The sequence below is a fragment of the Amblyomma mixtum genome, chromosome 5 (assembly GCF_055824585.1).
Source record: "Amblyomma mixtum isolate Tamu chromosome 5, ASM5582458v1, whole genome shotgun sequence".
In the NCBI taxonomy this organism is placed as follows: domain Eukaryota; kingdom Metazoa; phylum Arthropoda; class Arachnida; order Ixodida; family Ixodidae; genus Amblyomma; species Amblyomma mixtum.
Window position 1 is genome coordinate 203,542,536 of NC_143016.1, and position 19,657 is coordinate 203,562,192.

At 45.6% G+C, this 19,657-nt stretch overlaps 1 pseudogene; it reads right to left on the reverse strand.

The window, feature by feature from the left end:
- Positions 1 to 613: 613 nt before the first annotated feature.
- On the reverse strand, positions 614 to 10,462 carry LOC149345446 (uncharacterized; annotated as a pseudogene).
- Positions 10,463 to 19,657: the final 9,195 nt, after the last annotated feature.

Here is a 19,657-nt window from a genome sequence, read left to right on the forward strand (position 1 = left end):
GCGCTTTGCATAAACCCTTTCGAAGTACTCTGCGAAAGCTCTACACTCGTCCACAAACTTAGCCGCCAGAAATTTTTCAAGAAGGGCCTCAAATTCCGATATGGTTGGGCAGGTCATCAAAGTGTGCAGAGTCTGGCTCACCTGTTTCTGGTTTTCTCTGCCACTGACTTTGTTGAGGTTCATATTCCAACTACGCTTAACATGCCAGGTGCATAGCACGCGTCTCTGAGGGATCCCCATTACCTTTTGCCAAGCATTGCAGTACGCTGGCGCATCATCAGACATGAAGACCTCGCAGTTAAGTGCCTGACCAATGCTCTGCTTAACTGCCTGAAAAAAGCGAACCATAGTCTCCTCCGATGTGCTTTGAGAGAGAAGATAGGCACAAGGAATGCCTGTGCCGTCATCTGCAATTACAAGCACAGTCGTAAGTTGTAACCCGTAGGTGTTGGTGCCGTGGGTTGAGTCAATACAGACAGCCTTGCTGCCATAGCGGAGCAACATTTCCTTCTGCGTGCAAGTCATAAGGGCCATGTTAAAGTTCTTGACGCCTTTTTGCGAGAGAAACTCTTTATCAGCATACAGCAAGGCTGAATCTGTACTTTCCTCCAGGTCATGCATCCACATCTGCATACTAACAAAGTCATCGGGGTCTCTCTGCTCCTCATTTCCAATTTTGTACTTGTACTTTATGTTATATATATCTTTCGCAGTCAGAGTATGGAGCCTGTCCAATACGTCTCCAGCAGATGAGTGTGCATCTGCAAGAATCCTTCTAATGGGGACTCCTATACTAAGCTTTAGCGCTATGGCGGCCACCTCAGTGGCAGACAGGCGCAGATGCGTCACACTCTTCTCATGGCCATAGTGCTCGGCCTGGTACGCAACGGTCACCTTCTCACCATCCTGAGTGACATCCATACTAGCAAAGCAATGTTTGTTGCATTTCACGCTGCCCACTGCTTTTGGCTGCCGCTTACCATCTCCAGACTGCACAGATACTCCGGAACGGTGGCATACTAGGTACCTCTTTGTCACTCCCGAGGACAAACGTGTCACCCCTCTCTTTGAGATGAACTGCGCTTGCTCCTCCCTTTCAGTCGCTTCCTTCCAGGCTTGAAATTCTACACAAAAAAAAAATGCACATATTCATTGCAGAGAGACCACACAATGAGTGCTTTTAATTCACTATGTTCACAACTATTCCCTTCACATTCTTAAAGGGCGACTGCCTAGGGTCCGGACATTTTTGAAAAACAAGCCCATTGCATAGATGAGGCATCGAAGATAACCTCTGCAAAATACTAGAGCCATACGCACCCCGAAAAGCTGTAAAAATTCAAATCAAAGCCCGCTCGTTCCTTCCTTCCACAAGGAAACGTCCTTGTCCTCTACTCTGGCTCGTTTGACGTCACATGGAAAACTTTCGCTAAAGGCATTCCATTGGTTCGTCGTTCTGACTGCTGGACGAAGGGTGGGTGTAGCCGGGACGTCGCATCGTCTGCGCACTTTCCGCAGTGCCTTCAGTTTTGGCACATGCCTACAAACCCGCATGAAGGAAGAAAAAAAACAGGAGGGAGCGTCCGGCGACAGCCTTGAACCCTAGTCATAAGAAGTAAAAAATAGTAAAACAGAGCGTCGGTGCCCGCCCGCCGTGATCACGCCACGAGATAGCCCTCTGTGTGCGCGCTGCCTCCTCAGTTATCGTTCGTGCATCTTGTCTACACCTTGGCTCCGTTGAACGACATGAGCTTAGGAGCAGAGAAAAGACACAAAGAACGCAGAAACACACATGGAGAAAAGCAAATGGGCGGTTGCCGGGTATGCATTTGCCGTGTGTTTCGAACAAAACCGAGGTCTCGCATCGAACCAGTGTCTTTTGGGTCAGCAGCCAAGTACCATAACCACTGAGCCACCACGACGGCTCTACTACACGCTGCCTGTGTGATCCAGACCTGTGACCTCCATATGTCGCATACGCTTAACGAACCAAGCTATGCAGGGGATTGTGCAACCTATGTTTAATGCAGGAATGCACTCAACAACTATATTTCCACCTCTCTGCCCGCAGAATTTTTGTCCACCCATCGGTCCACAGACTATCTCAGAGGTGCGGTTCAAACCTGTGCCTTTTTGGTACCAGTATGGGTAGTGGAGTAGCAATGCGGCACACCGAGGCCATTTGCACCAAGCGAGTCAGCGGTGCTGCTCCTCCTCATGCCTGGCAGAGGCTTATGCAAATTACACTAAATAATATTAAATAATATTAAATAACGTGGCTGATAAACTTCGAGTGCCTCGCTTGATGGAATCGGAGATAGCAACTGTTCATCGACTTCCCGCTAAACGTGATAAGACGCCAGGCATCCTTGTGCGTTTTGCGAAGCAAGCTACAAAAGAAAACTGGTTGAAGAACAAGAAGAACCTAAAAGATAGCGACCCGCCCATTTTCATGCAAGAAAATTTAACACGCCGAAATAGAGAACTGCTTCAGGCAACTAAAGTCTGTGCCAAAGAAAAAGGCTATAAGTTCACTTGGTATGTCAATGGAAAGGTTTTCGTTAGGCGAAGTGAGGGAATGAGTGCCATTCATGTGAAGGGAAATAGCGATTTGGATCGGCTATAGCACTCAGCATGGTATCTTTCGAGTTTCTTCTTGAAACATAATCGACATGCAGCAGATGTATTATCTGCCGAGTGACTTGAACCGCACTGCTTCGTGTGTTGCGCCGACAACGCCTAACGCTATTCACCTCAACGCACGCTCTGTAAAAAACAAGATATTGTGTTTAGAGGAGTTCTTTGGCGAATTTTCATTTGCTTTTTCTTTGATCATGCTCAGTGAGACTTGGAGCACAGATGATTCCGACGTTTTCAGGATGACCAATTACAAAACTTATTACTTGAACCGCTCCAGCCTCCGGGGGGGTGGAGTGGCTTTACTGGTGTCAGATGACATTGAATGCGACAAGTTGGACTCGTACAGTCTTATTACTGAAGATTTTGAAGTGCTATCTGCCTGTACTGGAAGGTTCGTGTTTTCTGTTTGCTATCGTCCACCGAAGGGAAATATGGTTAGGTTTTTGGAATTTTACGACTGTTTTCTTTTTTTATAACAGATAACAAATACACTCTAATAGCTGGAGGTGATTTTAATATCGATATGTTGAAGGATAATTCCTCTACTAGAGACTTTAACGCAGTCTTGGCCTCGAACGGATTTATTAATCTTATTAACGATCCAACAAGGGTAACACAAGAAAGTGAGTCGCTTCTTGATCTGCTGATTACGAACACTTCCCTACCGATAGTTGAGTCGGGCGTAATATCATGTGCGATCAGTGACCACCTTCCAGTGTTTGCATGCATAAATAAGACTAGACTGGTAAAGTACCGACAGGAGAAAGCGAAGTACCAAAGTATAACCAATGCTACTCTCAATTCATTTCACAGCTCACTGGAACAAGTTGAGTGGGATAGTATTGACGTTACCAGTGACGCAAATGAGGCTTACGATGAGTTCCTCCGAGTATTTAAACAGCTCTACCATTCCTCTTTCCCGCTAAAAGTGCGTGCAATAAAGCGTAAAACACGCAAACCTTGGATATCTTCTGAGTTGCGCCAAGAAATTAAAACGAAAGACAAACTGTACAAAATCTTTTTAAACACACGTTCAACAGATGACCTAAGCATTTTTAAGAAATACAGAAATAGATTAACAAAAAAGCTACGTCTCGCTCGTGCGGAATACTTCGCGACATTTCTTGAAATTAAAAATGGTCGCCACGATCTGTTGTGGTCAAGGTTGAATTTCTTACTGAGGCGTGAGCAACCACAGGCTGCCCCGCGGGCTTCAAAGCTTGATAATAAAGATGTATCCGGCAGAGAGTTGGCAGATGCCTTCAACAACTTTTTTACCACCCTTGCCCATAACACCCCGTCAAGTGATTTCAACACCTATTTTAGCTCTTACAATAGGGACACAATATTTCTGAACCCAGTTACGACAGAGGAGGTTATATCAGTCGTACAAAGCCTAAATAACAGCCATAGCTGTGACATTGACGGCATTCAAGTGAGGCCTGTCAAGCATGTTATAAGAGTTATTGCCCCTGTTCTTGCAGATATATTTAACTTATGCTTTACTACGGGCACATTTCCTAAAACAATGCAAATAGCCAAAGTAACGGTTTTGTATAAGAAAGGAGACCGCAATGATTTAGGAAATTATAGACCAGTATCGATACTCCCAATCTTCTCGAAAGCCTTTGAAAAAGTTCTGTATACACGGTTGTCTGATTTCATTGATAAACATGACCTTTTGTCACCTAATCAATTTGGGTTTTGTAAAAATAAATCTGCCGAGTTAGCCCTACTCGAACAAAAGGAATATATACTAACACAGTTTGAAAATAAGGCCTTTGTTATTGGTGTCTTCGTGGACTTCTCGAGGGCATTCGATTTAGTAAACCACAGTGTACTCCTGAAAAACTTGGAGCGTTGTGGTATTCGTGGACTGGCTCAAATGATCCTGAAATCATATCTTTCGCATAGAAAACAGGCTGTAAGCATACACAATGTGACATCTGAACTAAAACTTGTTACTTCTGGCGTTCCCCAGGGTAGTATATTGGGACCATTACTTTTTAATATGTACCTAAATGATATCTCCAACATTAACTCCGCCGCTAAATTTATTATCTACGCTGACGACACTAGCATCTTTTTTACTGGAAATGATCTTGATCTCCTTGTTCGGGAATGCAATGACACCTTGAGTGAATTACAAAAGTGGTGCGAATCCAGATACATGCGTATAAATGAGAAGAAAACAAAAGCTGTCACATTTCGTCCTAAAAACAAAGTACTTCCTTCCCCCATCGAGATTAAACTAAACTCGCGACGTATAGACATAGTTGAACAATTTAAATGCCTTGGAGTAGTTTTTTCTTCCAGCATGTCTTGGGAACACCACACGGACCATATTGTCACGAAACTGGCTCAAATAACCGGAGTCATAAGTCGGCTCAGATACGTCATTCCAAAAACAGTAAAGTTACTCCTCTATAATTCACTTTTCTACTCCTATTTAAACTACTGCCATCTAGTGTGGGGCACAGCTACGGTTAGCTGTCTTCAGCGTATCTACATTTTTCAGAAAAAGTTTCTTCGTCATGTTTACAATGTCCCCTGGGACTCGCCAAGCAAAGATCTCTTTCTACAAAGTGGTGTGCTAAAAATACACAACTTGTATAAATATCGCTTGAGTGTCCGGTTTAAACTCGAAACACGTAGAAATGTAAACCACATACGTAAACTTGCTGAACTACATACCCGAGATGCAAGCTACACAACAAGGTATGCGGAGACATGGATAGTCCCGACCCCACGGTTAAACTCGGGTAGAGAACGCCTGCAGTTCACTCTTCCGTCCCTGCTAAACGCGTATATATATAATAATTTTGACCTTTTCAGTTCGTCAAACAGGTCTTTGCGTGCTTTGTATGCTAGCATGTAGGATTTTTTGTCTTGTGCTTTTTTTTTTCTTCTTTCTCTTTTTTTTCTTTGCTGCCATTACCTGTGTCTACCCTATGTGAATATTGTGTTAATATTGTATAATGTTCTTTCGTTTTCTCTTGTACCTGCTCATTATTGTATACTTGTTATCACGCTTTGCAACTGCCTTTTGTATTAAAAGCCTTGCTGTCAAGCTGCTGCCAAGCGAAAGGGGGCTGCGGCTTAGTCAAGCTGTCTCTCAGCTTTTTCTGCGCCTCCGCTGTCTGTATCTTTACAAGGCAGAAATAAAGAATTTAATGTAATAGTTACCTTGCAATAAATGCAACAAGAACAACAATAGCGCTGCTAAAAGCTGGTGCTAATTTCATACGCATGCAAGCTCAAACCGAAAAGCAAAGAGTTACATAAGACACCAGGAGAGAAAATTTTATGCACTTGTGAATGCACAATGTCGTCATGAGATGACCAAACAGATTCCCTGAAAACACTGCACCTTTTTTTTCAGCGACACATGTAAGGCCCCCTTGAAAAGCCGCAGGCTGTGCCTCAATGTTTCACTTCAGTAGCATGTGCAGTCGTTATGCCATTACTGAGCACTTTCAGCATGGTCTAGCATTCCAGGAAGGGCCAAGTGAAAGGTGCAGCATGGCTGCCTTCTCATTACATGCCCTGCTCATTATTATTTATTATTTTTTGCAGACCATTAGAACACAACTTGCTCAGTCTACATTTGCTCCCTACGCCTACAAAAATTTGGACAGCCACTGCTTGCTAATGTCATTAGATGTTTTCAACATTCCAGAGACGTATGCCAGTCTACCAGAGGTCTCCTGCGCATGTAAAGTGGCCCCACCTGGCCGCACGCATGTCACGTCTTGTCTTTTTGTCTAATCGTTTGCATTTGCCTCAACATAAGCAGTGTACAAATATACTCTCAGGTGACTTAGGCCAGAATGCTATGAACATGAATAAAAGTTTCACAAGACCATCAGGTCCACATTTTTTTTACAAGCTAAAAATAATTAGCGTAAAACCATGTAAACATTTCACAGAAGGAAACATTAAGTATTTCACCAGCTGTAAGAACAAAAATTTATCTTCTAACAAGACAGCCATCATGTACAAGCTGTAGTACCACTGGGTCTCAATTCTCAACCTCTGAAATAATGCACATTTGCCAAAGCACAAACATGGTCTAATTGGTAACAATTGCTGGTGTCTATAAGCATTATGCATCAAAAAGTACACACCACAAGAAAACCCAGGTTAAGCACTGGAATTAGGTTAATTCCACTTTATATATGCAGGCCCTATTACTGAGCCCACCAAAGGAGCAGGTATGGAGATGCATGGAAGCCATGAAAAACCATTAAGAGACATTTGCTCCCTACGCCTACAAGAATTTGGACAGCCACTGCTTGTTAATGTCATTAGATGTTTTCAACATTCCAGAGACGTATGCCAGTATACCAGAGGTCTCCTGCGCATGTAAAGTGGCCCCACCTGGCCGCACGCATGTCACGTCTTGTCTTTTTGTCTAATCGTTTGCATTTGCCTCAACATAAGCAGTGTACAAATATACTCTCAGGTGACTTAGGCCAGAATGCTATGAACATGAATAAAAGTTTCAGAAGACCATCAGGTCCACATTTTTTTTACAAGCTAAAAATAATTAGCGTAAAACCATGTAAACATTTCACAGAAGGAAACATTAAGTATTTCACCAGCTGTAAGAACAAAAATTTATCTTCTAACAAGACAGCCATCATGTACAAGCTGTAGTACCACTGGGTATCAATTCTCAACCTCTGAAATAATGCACATTTGCCAAAGCACAAACATGGTCTAATTGGTAACAATGGACCTTTTTCATGGTGGCCCTCTGCGCATGCGCCCGCAATGCATTGCGGGAAGCGCGCGACCGCCATGTTTTTTGGTGGTTCGTCGGCCAGTTGAGCTACTAGGCACTATAGTTGAGCGGCCGGTTGCGTCGCTCGGTCGGCACTTCGCTGCTGCCTAGTCGTCGACAACTCTGCGCTTTGCGTTCCTGGTGAAATCGCTGGCGAGATGCCTCAGAGATGCGCCGCCACGGGATGCTTTAATTTTAGCAAAAAATCAGGAAGTGTAAGATTTTTCAAGTTCCCAGCGGCATCACTGCATGCAGCAACAGGGCTAAGTGGGTGCAGGCAGTGTGAATGTTGATGGAGCTGCGAGGAAGCAAACTCGCGTGTCTGCAGTGACCACTTTGTGACAGGCGCAAGCTCAATTTCTTCTTTCTTGCACTCTGTTTTCTAAGAAGCTGTAGCGTGAAACACGGGGTGCGACGCCTCTGTTGTCCATTTGCTAGTGTAGCAGAAGTGGCTGCACAAAAGAATAAACGGAAACTGTGCGGGTCTGTCAACTACACCCCGTGGATTATAATAACTTCAGTAGAACTTGTCGAGCTAGTTGGTTCACATAGACGCGAAGAACTTCGCGAACGCGAACTACGAAGAGGCAAAGACTGTGTTTGTGTGCGTATTTACCTTTTCGCCGTCCCTGACTCGTTCGCGCAGTTCTTTTTTTTTTTTGCCGCATGCGGATAGAAGAGAGCCTAAGAGATAGGGTGAAAGGTAAAATGAATGTAGTGTGCCTGCGGGAATGTGCGCGCGCCTTGGCAGGGTTGCCCTCGAGGGGAGCGCACGACCGAGGACAACAGTGTTCGCCGAAACGACGACGACGTCTTCAGAACGCCGGGTACCTTTCGCACAGGAGCAACTTCTCTGCGAAAGCAGTCGCCTCGACATCTTTTGCTGCAGTGGATTGTGCCCATTTCAGACCATCGCAGTGTAGTGGACTATGCTAGTGCGAGGCGACGGCTTCCTCAGCGTAACTCTCGTGCGCTCGCGAGCAAGACGAATGCGCCGGTTGTCAGGCGGCTCGGCACCTCCACAGCACTGTATCACGTTGCGAGATCGTGTGTGCATTACCAACACTCTGGCACAGCCTTTTTATCAAACAACGAGCACGGTCGACTAGGTACCCCCGTCGGGCTTTCAACCCATCGATCTTCAAACACAAGAATGCTAGCCGCATGTCGCCCCCGCTATCACAGTATCAGCAGCTCGTCTTCGGACAAGTGCTTAAGCAGGCAACATTAAATGCGGCGTATGTATTTCTCCTCTTTGAAAGGCTGTCATTTCCGCAGTGGCCGGTTCGATGCGCCAAAGTGCATGTCAATCACTTTGTCACTAACCGGAGACACAGAAGTCAGATCATACGTCCACTGCTTGCACGCGTCCAAAAACTGCGTGAAATCCATTGTCAGCTCAACAGAAAGAAAATGTTCACAGCACTAAGGCAAAACCATACTGAAACACTATAGGCGACGTTTGGATGAGCACGAAAACTTCAGCAACCGATCAAAGCACGGACGGGAACCGACCGACCAGACCACCAATTGTGATTCGGCGGCCGCCGCTAGGGGCGCTCTCCCAACGTGAAAAAGGCCCATTGCTGGTGTCTATAAGCATTATGCATCAAAAAGTACACACCACAAGAAAACCCAGGTTAAGCACTGGACTTAGGTTAATTCCACTTTATATATGCAGGCCCTATTACTGAGCCCACCAAAGGAGCAGGTAAGGAGATGCATGGAAGCCATGAAAAACCATTAAGAGGATAACGATTCCTCCCATGCTTTTGTTGCTCGTTGGCAAATTCAGCGATGGCACCTGCACATACAAATACCGCCTTTTGAGTAAACCACGTGTTTAAGCCCACCATTTGCTTTGCATATTGCTCACCTGCTCGTAATGCGCACATATGTACAGAGGTGAGCGGACGTCTAGAGAGCTGTGCTCTGGAGACCCAACGATCATTCTATAGTCATTCCTAGGGAGCTGGACAACATTTTTGGCACAAAAACCATTACATCTTTAATTTTTTTTTTCTGGGGGGGCTCTGCAGAACACAGCGCGGGCGCTCTAGATAAACCTGCTCGTTTGTACACAAGCTAACATAGATTCCTCCGTACGTGGATGTTAAAAAAAAAAAAAAAGACGTCAAGAACACGTGCATCTTTCTCACCTGCACTGGAAGAGAACTGCAGAGTGCTGCGTCTCGCCACGAACCCATGCTCCTGCTCGTGGTGCTGCAACAATTCACGACAGTAGAGAAAAGCATTAGGACAGAGGTCACATGCATAAGTTTTCTCACGAGCTAATGAGCTCGCAGCTTCGGGATGCTTATTTCGCACATGCTTCCTCTGGGATTGCTGAAAAGTGAATTCAGCTTGGCACACGGGGCAGCGATACTTATCTCGTGCTGGTGGCTCAGCAGGTGGTGTACTTGGTTCTTCCATTCCAATCAGGCCACGAGGGTGGCAAGGACAATGATCACAGCACTGAAAACAAACTTCAAACAACAACTTAAAACAAAGCACGTGCAACTGCGCAAACTCGCGAGAATAGAGCAACGGAGAATATGCACCAAGTGCAATTAGCGCAACAGCTAGAAAAAAATCCCCGGGACGTCAAACAACAACTTAAAACAAAGCACGTGCAACTGCGCAAACTCGCGAGAATAGAGCAACGGAGAATATGCACCAAGTGCAATTAGCGCAACAGCTAGAAAAAAATCCCCGAGCCCCGCAAACGCAATTAACGGCGATGTCCTAACCCACTGTCCTAACGTAGCCGAGGTGAAGTTAGTAGCTTCGAGTAATGATACAACGACGCCAAAACAAGACAATAAAATTACTCTACAGTACACCAATTAACGCAACAGGTGGAAAACTAAAAGAGCAGGCACGCTCAGGGACCGTTGAGCAGGCACGCTGGGCAGCTTTCAGGGACCGTTCAGCAGGCACGCTGAACAAAGTTTAGGGCTCGCACAGAACACCACCGATGACAGCGTGACCGGTTGAAATCTGCGCCTGCGAAATCGAAGCAGTCACGTGATCGGATACAAGTAATACCAACGCGCCAACAAATTCATTTCATATAGAAACAAGAACATAAAAAAACGTGATTACAAAATGCATAAGTTTTTATAAAATGCATAAGTTTTGTATTGCAGTCGTATCAAGAATCTTTATTTAAGCAAACAACACAAACAAATGTTCCTAGGGACGGGGAATCCTAGGGAGGGACAGAGCTGGATGCTGCTAGGGACGGACTGAAGGGGGGACAAGGGGGACGACGGACCCGTTGCTCTGCCTAGTAGCTCCCACCTGCGCATCGCGCCACCCTCTACGGGAGCGCGCGGTCGAAGAAATACCACGTGACCTCTGAGTAGGGACCAAGACAGCCGGTAGGTGCCGCTAAAACTCACCCCCTCAGCCCTGATCTAGCCCTACTTTTTGAAGCTAGATCAGGGTGTCTTAGAACGCGCAGCTACAAAAAGAAATTTAACGAAGAAGATGACACATGTGCAGTGTGTGGTAGATCTGTGGAAACAATTGAACACCTCATAATCAAATGTGATGGTATCCATCCGGATGTCGATGCAGGCACAGTCACTCTTTCTGAGGCCCTAGGGTTTAAAGATAACAATGGTCATGTAAATAAATCTGCAGTGGAAGTCAGCAAAAAGCGATTGGAGGATTGGTGGCTGAAAAGCAGAGATGTGGCATAAGGTTAGAATAGTAGGAAACCGTAGGCAAAGTTGATGGAGAATCTTAATGAGACTTGCCAACACAGTAAACAAAAAAAATAAATAAAGAAAAGCTGAGCATGGTGGCAATTGCCACCACCCCGTTTCAAAGGGGGCGCTCCTATCCATCCATCCATCCATCCATCAGCAGCGTTTCACGCGCTTCGGCTGTGCCTGCAAGCGACCGGCGCCGGCGGCGCGGAGTTCCGCGGAATAGTTTGCGAAGCCATTATTTGGCATGAGAGATATGGTTGCGGCAAGGTAAAGCCGCGGGCCAGTGAAATGAGAGTGGCAGTGTTGAGGGAAAGAGCTCCGGGGCTGGGGGGCGGCGGCGGCGGAAGGTCATGCCGCCGTCGTTCTTTCGACGGACGCGATTGCGACGACCAGTGGCGACGGCACTCGCCTTTTCTGCTCTTTAACCGCGTTTGCACTGTTTTTAGTTGGCGGGCGATAGCAGCACAGTTGGAGTATATTGGCAGTCTCCCTTCTCGACTCCCGTGCACGTTCATTCCTCGGTGTTACGTATTTGACGGGCAGGCTGTCCAGTGCAATACGCGAGCTCGGCCTCTTCCCCCTTGTTTTTTGTCGTGCGCTTAAGCTTTTGAGCACAAACTTTAGTGATAAGTCTTTTGAAAGGGCGAGATTGTCAACTTTAATGCATGCAATATTTGTGGAAATTTTCAGGCTGAGCTGCGAGTGTTCTGTTCATGCAGATTTAACAAATGATTCCAAAAGCATGTGCTGAAAAATAAGTGCCAGTGGTGCTTTATTGCGCCATCACAGAAATAAGTGCTACACTTTCAGTACTTTTCGAGAGGAAGGTTTCTTGTTCAATAATTTTCTTTTTGCATTGCGCTCAGTCACCTGGCCAGTGAAGTTAGTGAGAAAGGGCCTCATGAATTTGTGACACACGAGCTTCACAAGCCTCATTCTATGGGCCACACAGTCATCCATGGAGCACTGAAACAGTGGATTTTTTGCAGCTGACAGTAGCACCACAGCTGCGGACCGTTTTAGTGGCTGCGGTTCTTTCACGAAAGGAGATCCCTGTTGACGTTAGCCCGCTCGACTTGCAGAGCGGCACGCAACAGTAGACCATACTGCGGGAAGATGTCGCAAACGCGGAGGCATTCGCCGCCACCCACAGGCACACGGCACGCCAAAGCTTCCTCCGGTTAAGTGACAACCTGCCTACTTAAAAAGAACTCTTCGGCACCCAGCTTAGCGGCCGCTCAGCACGTACATCGAGGGCCCACGCGTGGTAGGTCGCAGTGCTCCGCAGCCGGTCGCCGTCTCGTCGGTTTCGTCGTGGGGGTGAGTTACAGCGCCACTCTCAGCGGTGGCGGCTTAGAGAACTAAAAAATACAGCACAAGCAAAAGCAAAACTTCGGCGCTGGGGCGGCGGCGCACGCGCAGGTCGCCCATTATACAGTAGGTCGTGCCCGTGTCGCTTGTCCTGTCGCTCGAGAAGCGTTTGCGGGACGGCAGGCTGGAAACGCTGATTGGTCGATGGCATGCGCTTCTCCGTGACGTTTTTTGACTTCGCCCTCGTTCTCAACCGGACGTGGCGTCAGCGCGCCTTTCTCGACCTCTCCCTAGAGCGCCTGGGGAATCGCTAGGTGCACCCGCCGCGCCGCGCGTGCGTGGTGAGCGGGCATGCCGCATTCGTTTCGTGATCCTCGGCGCGCTCGTTTCGAGGCGTGTGCAGCTATGGCGTTCGTGCGTGGTGCGCTCGGCGGCGACAGCCAGCTGAAATTTCTGTGCAGTTTTTGCTTGCGGCTTTCGCCGTTTCCCCACGAGCACGTGGCTAGTGTCGTGCTCGTATTTAAAGTTTTTGCCGCGGCACTACAAGGATCCGCATCAGGCGCGCTTTGAGGACCGCCGTTTGACAGCTACGCTGACGCGCTTGTCGGGGGTGCGCATTCTCAACCCTGAGGTAAGGACTGAACTACATTGTCGCAAGTTTTCTCGTGCATTGAGGACTCACCAAATTGCGGTGCTTGTAACGAAACTTTTTTTTTTTTTTTTTGCAGCGTCGTTCCCTGGATATGCTTCTCGGAAGCCGATGTCATTGTTCGCCGCGGACGCTGGGCCTACTGCTCGCCGCCACGCCGCTGTAGGTTGACGTTGAAGAGCTGCTCCAAACGGCCCTTTTCAGGGCCGCTTCATTGCTTCCTGGAAGATTGCGGGCATCAATCTCGCGGCCGTGTTCCCTCTCTTTGTCGAAATCGGCGCCAGACATCAGAACCCGCGCTAGGCCTCGTTGCAGGGTTAAACGAGTGCAGTGTGGCTTTAGAGAAGTTATGACTTGCGCTTAGTCTATCTATATCATTCATTCAGTGCAGTGTGCCTTTGCTTCTTTAGCGACTTCTCACGCCTTGTCGAAATCGGATTTAAAGCTCACGCCACGCCTCGTTGAATGGGTTAACCGAGTGCAGCGCCTAGCTTTGTTTTTGTGTTCTAACCTGTAAGCAGTGCACCTTTCTTCGCTCCTTACTTTTGTTCTTTTCAGTCGTTTCCTGAATCCGTCGAAAGAGCCAGGCTTGCCGGATGGTTGTTCGCCGTGAATGGAACCACGAGGCGATCGCATCTGCATACACAGCACGACTTTGTTCCCTCGTGTTTTTTTTTTACCAAGGATTGCTTCGACAGCTCGTGCAAAACGAGGACTGCGCACGCCGTGTCGTCGCTGCTTAGTGAAGAGGCACAAAACGGATGTCGTCCTTACTAAAGGCCCTTCTCGGGGCCACCTCAGTGTTTCCTGGCAGACCACGCGCTTTCCGCCCTGTGCACATGTTCCCCTCATTTCCAATCATTTGTAAGTTGCATATCAATGAATTAATAAATCAGTCAATGCACTTTATTTACCAGAAAAATCTGGCTGGTCACCCTGGGCTAAAAGCTGTGCACACAGCTTGACAAGGCCCAGGGGACCATTAGATGACAGTTTTGAACGTAGGAAAAACAAGTTGGTACTTTAAAAGAACATGGAAAGTACACCAAACAATGTAAGAGATAAACATTACAATCGCGCATTACAGTAAAGAAAAAGAAAACACTTTGACAGCAGACATACAGTATCAATTTACACTATAATACATACAAAAATCACGACATTCAGCATTATGGCACGAAATATAAGAACAGCACATAAAGCAAAAAAGAGAATGCAAGTTACAATAGTACAGATAGATTAGCTGTTTACATTTGCATATGCATAAAATTAGTCCTCGTCTCCTTGGGCCTCCTTCAAATCCTGCAGAAGGCTTGAATTTGCAACTGCTAATATCAAAGAAGATTTAGAAGAACTTCAGTTTGGGATACACGGTGCATAGTACTTGAGAAAACAAACAATAGCGCCTACAATGACACACACAGAAGAATAACTATGCAGCACAAGCGCTATCCTGCGCTCTACAGTATGGAACTGTGACTGAAAAATGAACCTTCACGTCAGTGAAATATGAGCCTTTAGGCTGTCTACAAATTGTTATTACAGAAAGGAAGAAATATTAGTGAATGTTGTGTGAGAGGCTTGCATATTACTCTGTTTGTTTATTTATTTATTTACCCCTCAAGGCCAGTGGCATTACACAGATGTTAGGGTGGGCTAGTCTAAAAGGAAAGTAAAATAATAGAGCCCGGCCCGCACCGCTTAGAGCACAACGGGCTAGTGGCATTACACAGGGGGAATGGTAAATATACTAAAACTGAGAGAAAAATACAGTTGATTACATGAACATTAAACAGCGCCTGAATATACAATGTTAGCTAGTGCTACGCGGAACTGCTCGTAATTTTCAGTGCCGGCAACTTCTGCGGTAAGGTGGTTCCAGTCGCATGAGGTTCGCGGCAGGAATGACTGCGAGCAGCATTTTCTGTTGCATGACATACTTCCAACTTTGTGATCATGATCAATGCGGCGGGATACAGAAATTGTACGGGGGATGAGGTGATCACGAAGAGCGGGATGATGGTACAGCTTGTGGAACAGGGTGATACGAAACACTTTTCTACGCGATGTCAGTTATGGGAGGCAGATATTAGACTTCATAGCTGTGCGGTTGTAGTTAACAAGGATTAAACGCACAGAGTTATTTTGCACCAGCTCAAGATCATTAATGAAGTCATGAGCAGGGTGCCATACACGTGTTGCATGCTCGAGTTTTTATCGTATTAGTGTTTGATAAAGCAGTAGTTTCAAATTGGAAGGAACGTTAAAGAAGTTGCGACGTAAGTAGCAAAGCATGCGATTAGCATTTTCAATTATGTTCTCGGTATGAAGAGACCAGTTAAGATAATAAGTAATGTGGACGCCGATGCACTTATATGATGAGGCTGATTCCAACGAAATGTTATCGATGTAGTAGTGAGGTGGGACGGAAGTTTTTCTAGATACACGCATGACTTTGCATTTGTTCATATATAGCTGCATTCACCATTCTTCGCACTGAAGTCAGTGGCGGTCTCGTCAAGTAGTCCCCTGCTTTGTACGTTCACCTTGTTAGCGGCTGTCTTATTTCACACAATTCCACGTTCTACACGTTGATAGGTATCGTGTTCCTGCCTTGGTGGTAGTGGTTTATTTAAAAAAAAAGGAAGCAAAAGAGTGTTGCCGGCTGCGGCAATTGCTATCTAATATCTTAAGCACCCGAGCTGCAGCCGGCGGAAACGACAGGGAAAGGGAGAGGATAGTAAGGAGAAGTATAGAGGGGAGCGACAGCAAGAAAGGACAGGGGAGAGCTTTGTACACTATTTACAAAATACAAAAGTAATCAAGTTCCCGCCACCGTTGTCTTGCCATGCCGCCGGCGCGGCGGCGACGGCGGTGCCATTTACCTGCGGTTGCGGTGGCCAACAACCTCGTCGGCGGGAGGGGGGGGGGGGGGGAGCCACCCATTCATGTCTTTATCCCACCAGGGACACAGCGACGCAAGCGAGGGGACCATCCCTTTCTGGCTTGACAAGGAGCGCCGACCAGCCGCCTTGGGGACTGAGGGCAGAACAAATTAAGCCACTTCCCAGAACTGATAAATGAAGGCCGCTAACCCCACTGGTGAAATGTCCGGGCAGGTGCTTTGACCTTAGTGGACATGTCGTGGCAATTATCTCAGACGTCGACTCGTTTCCCCTGGTATCGAAATGAATATTGCTCGCGTAAACGTTAACATTCAAAGATTGAGTAATGGTATAACGTCTATACCTTTCGCCATTTATTTTTCAATAACAAAGCGCAAAAAAAATTTTGTGCAAATAAAATGAAAAATCGTTGTTTCTATTTTTTCTTTTTTTATATACAGCAGTCTGTCCGCTCCCCCTAAAACCACTCTCTGTGACCGCCACTGACTGAAGTAATGTGAGGTTGTTAGTGTTGGTTATTTCTCTAAAAATGACGCAAACATCAGCGAATAGGTGAATATGAGAATCCATTAGAGAGCGGGGATCATTAATGTTAGATCAGGAACAGTAGCTAGGGTCCAAGAACTGAACCTTGTGAAACTCCGGAAGACACCTCTGTAAAACAGGTGTTATAACCGTAAGCAATAACTAATTGTGAGCGATTAAGTAGACATTCAATCCATTTCAATAAGTTACAGTCAATATTAAGATTCTTTAGTTTGTGAGCCAAAAGGTTGTGACATACATCGTCGAAAGCCTTTGAAAAATTCAGAAATATACAGCCAGTTAGTGATGATAGGTCTAGAATACAGTGCAATGCATGTGTAAACTATATTAACTGTGTTTCGCAAGAGTAAAGTTTTCGAAAACAATGTTGCGCTGACATAAAAAGTTGTTCAATGAAAGGAAGTTAACAAGGTTGGTGAATATTATATGTTTGAACATTTTGGGTCAAGTATTGGTGAGGGATATGGGACGATAATTAATAGGGGATGCTTTGCTGCCGGATTTGTAGACTGTAACCACCTTTCCGATCTTCCACTCAGTAGCAGCGTTGACTGGTCAATGCTGGAAAAGTTTGGTTAGTATAATGGGCGAATAAGCTGCAGTGCTTTTTAAGTAACGCAGTCATAACCCGGAGCGGAATGAACACTGAGTCCATCAATAAGCTTATTCACACCAGTAGGAGCAACAGTTATAGGTGGCATGAAAACATAGTTGAAGTGGTGAGTTGTAGGCATATGTATACATCAGATATGGGTGTAAAGTTGTCAGTGATTACGCGGTTAAGAATCGTGACGCGAACGTCGGAAGGGATGAGGTCGCCTAACGGGTCAGATAACGCAAAACTATCGTCGGTGGAAGGATTAATGACCCGCCAGAATTTTTGACATTGGTGGTTACATGTGAGTGGAAGTGCTTTTAGCGCTTTTGAGCGCCTGAACATACATGTTGGAAGCCGCTGAATACGAAGTCCGATCGCTCACTAGTTGGCGAGAACTTTGCGATGCGGTAGAGGCTTTCTTTTTGTTAGATAAACGTTTAATGTGATTATTACACTAGGGAGCTATTGAGTGGGTGGTAGCAGTGCGTTCAGGAGTGTATTGTTCTGTGAGTTGGGTGATTATAGCTGTGAACATGCTCCAGTTGGTTTGAATGCTGCGGACACCAAAGCTATGGGAAAGCATCGATAAAAAAAATAGTTCATTATTTATCGCCTGCCTGAAAATTTGCTCCATTGTAGTCTCGTATTATTATTTTTTTTTTCTTTTTGTTAGTGTTCGGAGTGGCTAGATTAATGTCATAGTGCATTAGCAAGTGGTCGCTGATGCCTGGCAGGTATGTAATAGGTGAGACTATGTCAGATCGATTTGTCAGGATTAAATCTAGCGTATTAGCCGCGTTGGCTGTTATAGTCCCTTGTGAGCACAAATGCACTAACAAGAATACTGAGCGCACATCTAAAAATTCGAGACGAGAACGGGGACATTAAAGGGGAGTTGGTATCCCATGTTATCTTCGAAAAAATTAGATCGGCAAATAAAACAATACTGAAATAGATCATGGTGCTTTGTTTTTAAGTGTTTCCATAAAAAAGTATGGCAACAGATAAGGAAAGGCTTAGGTGATCGTGATCGAGGAGGTTAGACTGAATTATAGTGCAACAGCTTGAAACAGGTCTTCACATCATTCATATATACTAGAACATTGCAGGAGCCCGGACAAAGCAAAATTACACAAATTACGTTTGAATAGAGATTATGGCAGGAAAGTGGATGAAATATAGCTAAAAGAAGAATTGTGAACCGAAGCAAAGTATGTAATGAGCCAGAAATATGCATATCAAAGAAGACACTGCACTGAGAAAATGGACAGCATGAAATAAATGAGCAGCACAAGTGCAGCGTACAGGCCTTTATCAAAGAATTTATTTTTTGTTTATTTACCACGTCCTGGTAGTGTTAGCTCCATAAAGCATTATCAAAATTATCACAATTTTCAGTTTTATTTGCTTAGGAGAACGTTAGAGCAATAAGAACTTGGCTCATAAATGCACCTCAAATATTGCCATAAATCATCGTACTCTTCGTCCTGGGCCACAAGAGCTGGGGCTTCATGAGATAATTATTACGGTGCATTAACGAAAATTTCAACATGCCGTCAGCATGCAAAGATTTTATACTGGCGCTGAAAAACCCGCATTTTTTAAATTTTCGCTGGCAGGAGGGAGTAACTTTCTTGACTGCGCTGCTTTCTTCCTAAGCAAATGAAAGACGTGTATGCCGAGCAAAAACAATTCGAAAATATGTAGCGTAAGATATAACACTAATGCACTGTGAAGCTTGATGCCTTATTGGTCCAGTAGAGTGGAGAGCTGGGCGAGTTAATTGGTTCACGATTGTAGAAAGAAAACCAGCGCAAAAGACGGGGACACAGAACTCGGAACACAGAATACAGGAACACAGAACACAGCGTCGTCCTGTGTTCCTGTTGTGCGTCTCCGTCCTTTGCCCTTGTTTTTTTTTTCCTTAATTGGCCATGCACTTGTGGCAATTTAAGTGCACTTCCTGTGAATTTTGCACAAAAGTAGTGTATTTTTGCATTCACCTTTTTTACACGCTGAGTTGTTTTATCTTTTGGTCACTTCAGAAGGGAGGAGTTAGTATAGAAGTAATTTACTTGGAGAATACAAGGAAATATATCTTGCGATGAATTTTCTCATATTTTAATTCTGCCTGATGGGAATGCATTACGCGCCATACGGTGTTACTCACAACCAAACGCCCAAGGCTCTAAGTTGGGCAAAACATGTATCATATATGTGGAAGTGCGAATATGGCTGTGGTGCGCTGGGCGTCTTGCATGCACAGCAGGAAGTGATTTGTGTCTAGACCATCCAGGAGGGCATGTACAAGGACGGGAGGATACTACAAACGCTAAAAAAAAAGCTAGCTGGGGCTAGAAACGCATTTTTCGTTCTAGCAAGTACCAACGTTGGGGCAAAGCAACCAGTTTTGGGCGCCTTGTAAGAAGAAAGGATGGTTCTGGGAAGCGGAGGCAGGGCTGCGTACGGCGCACGCGAGGTCGCGGGGTCACGGAGTAGCGC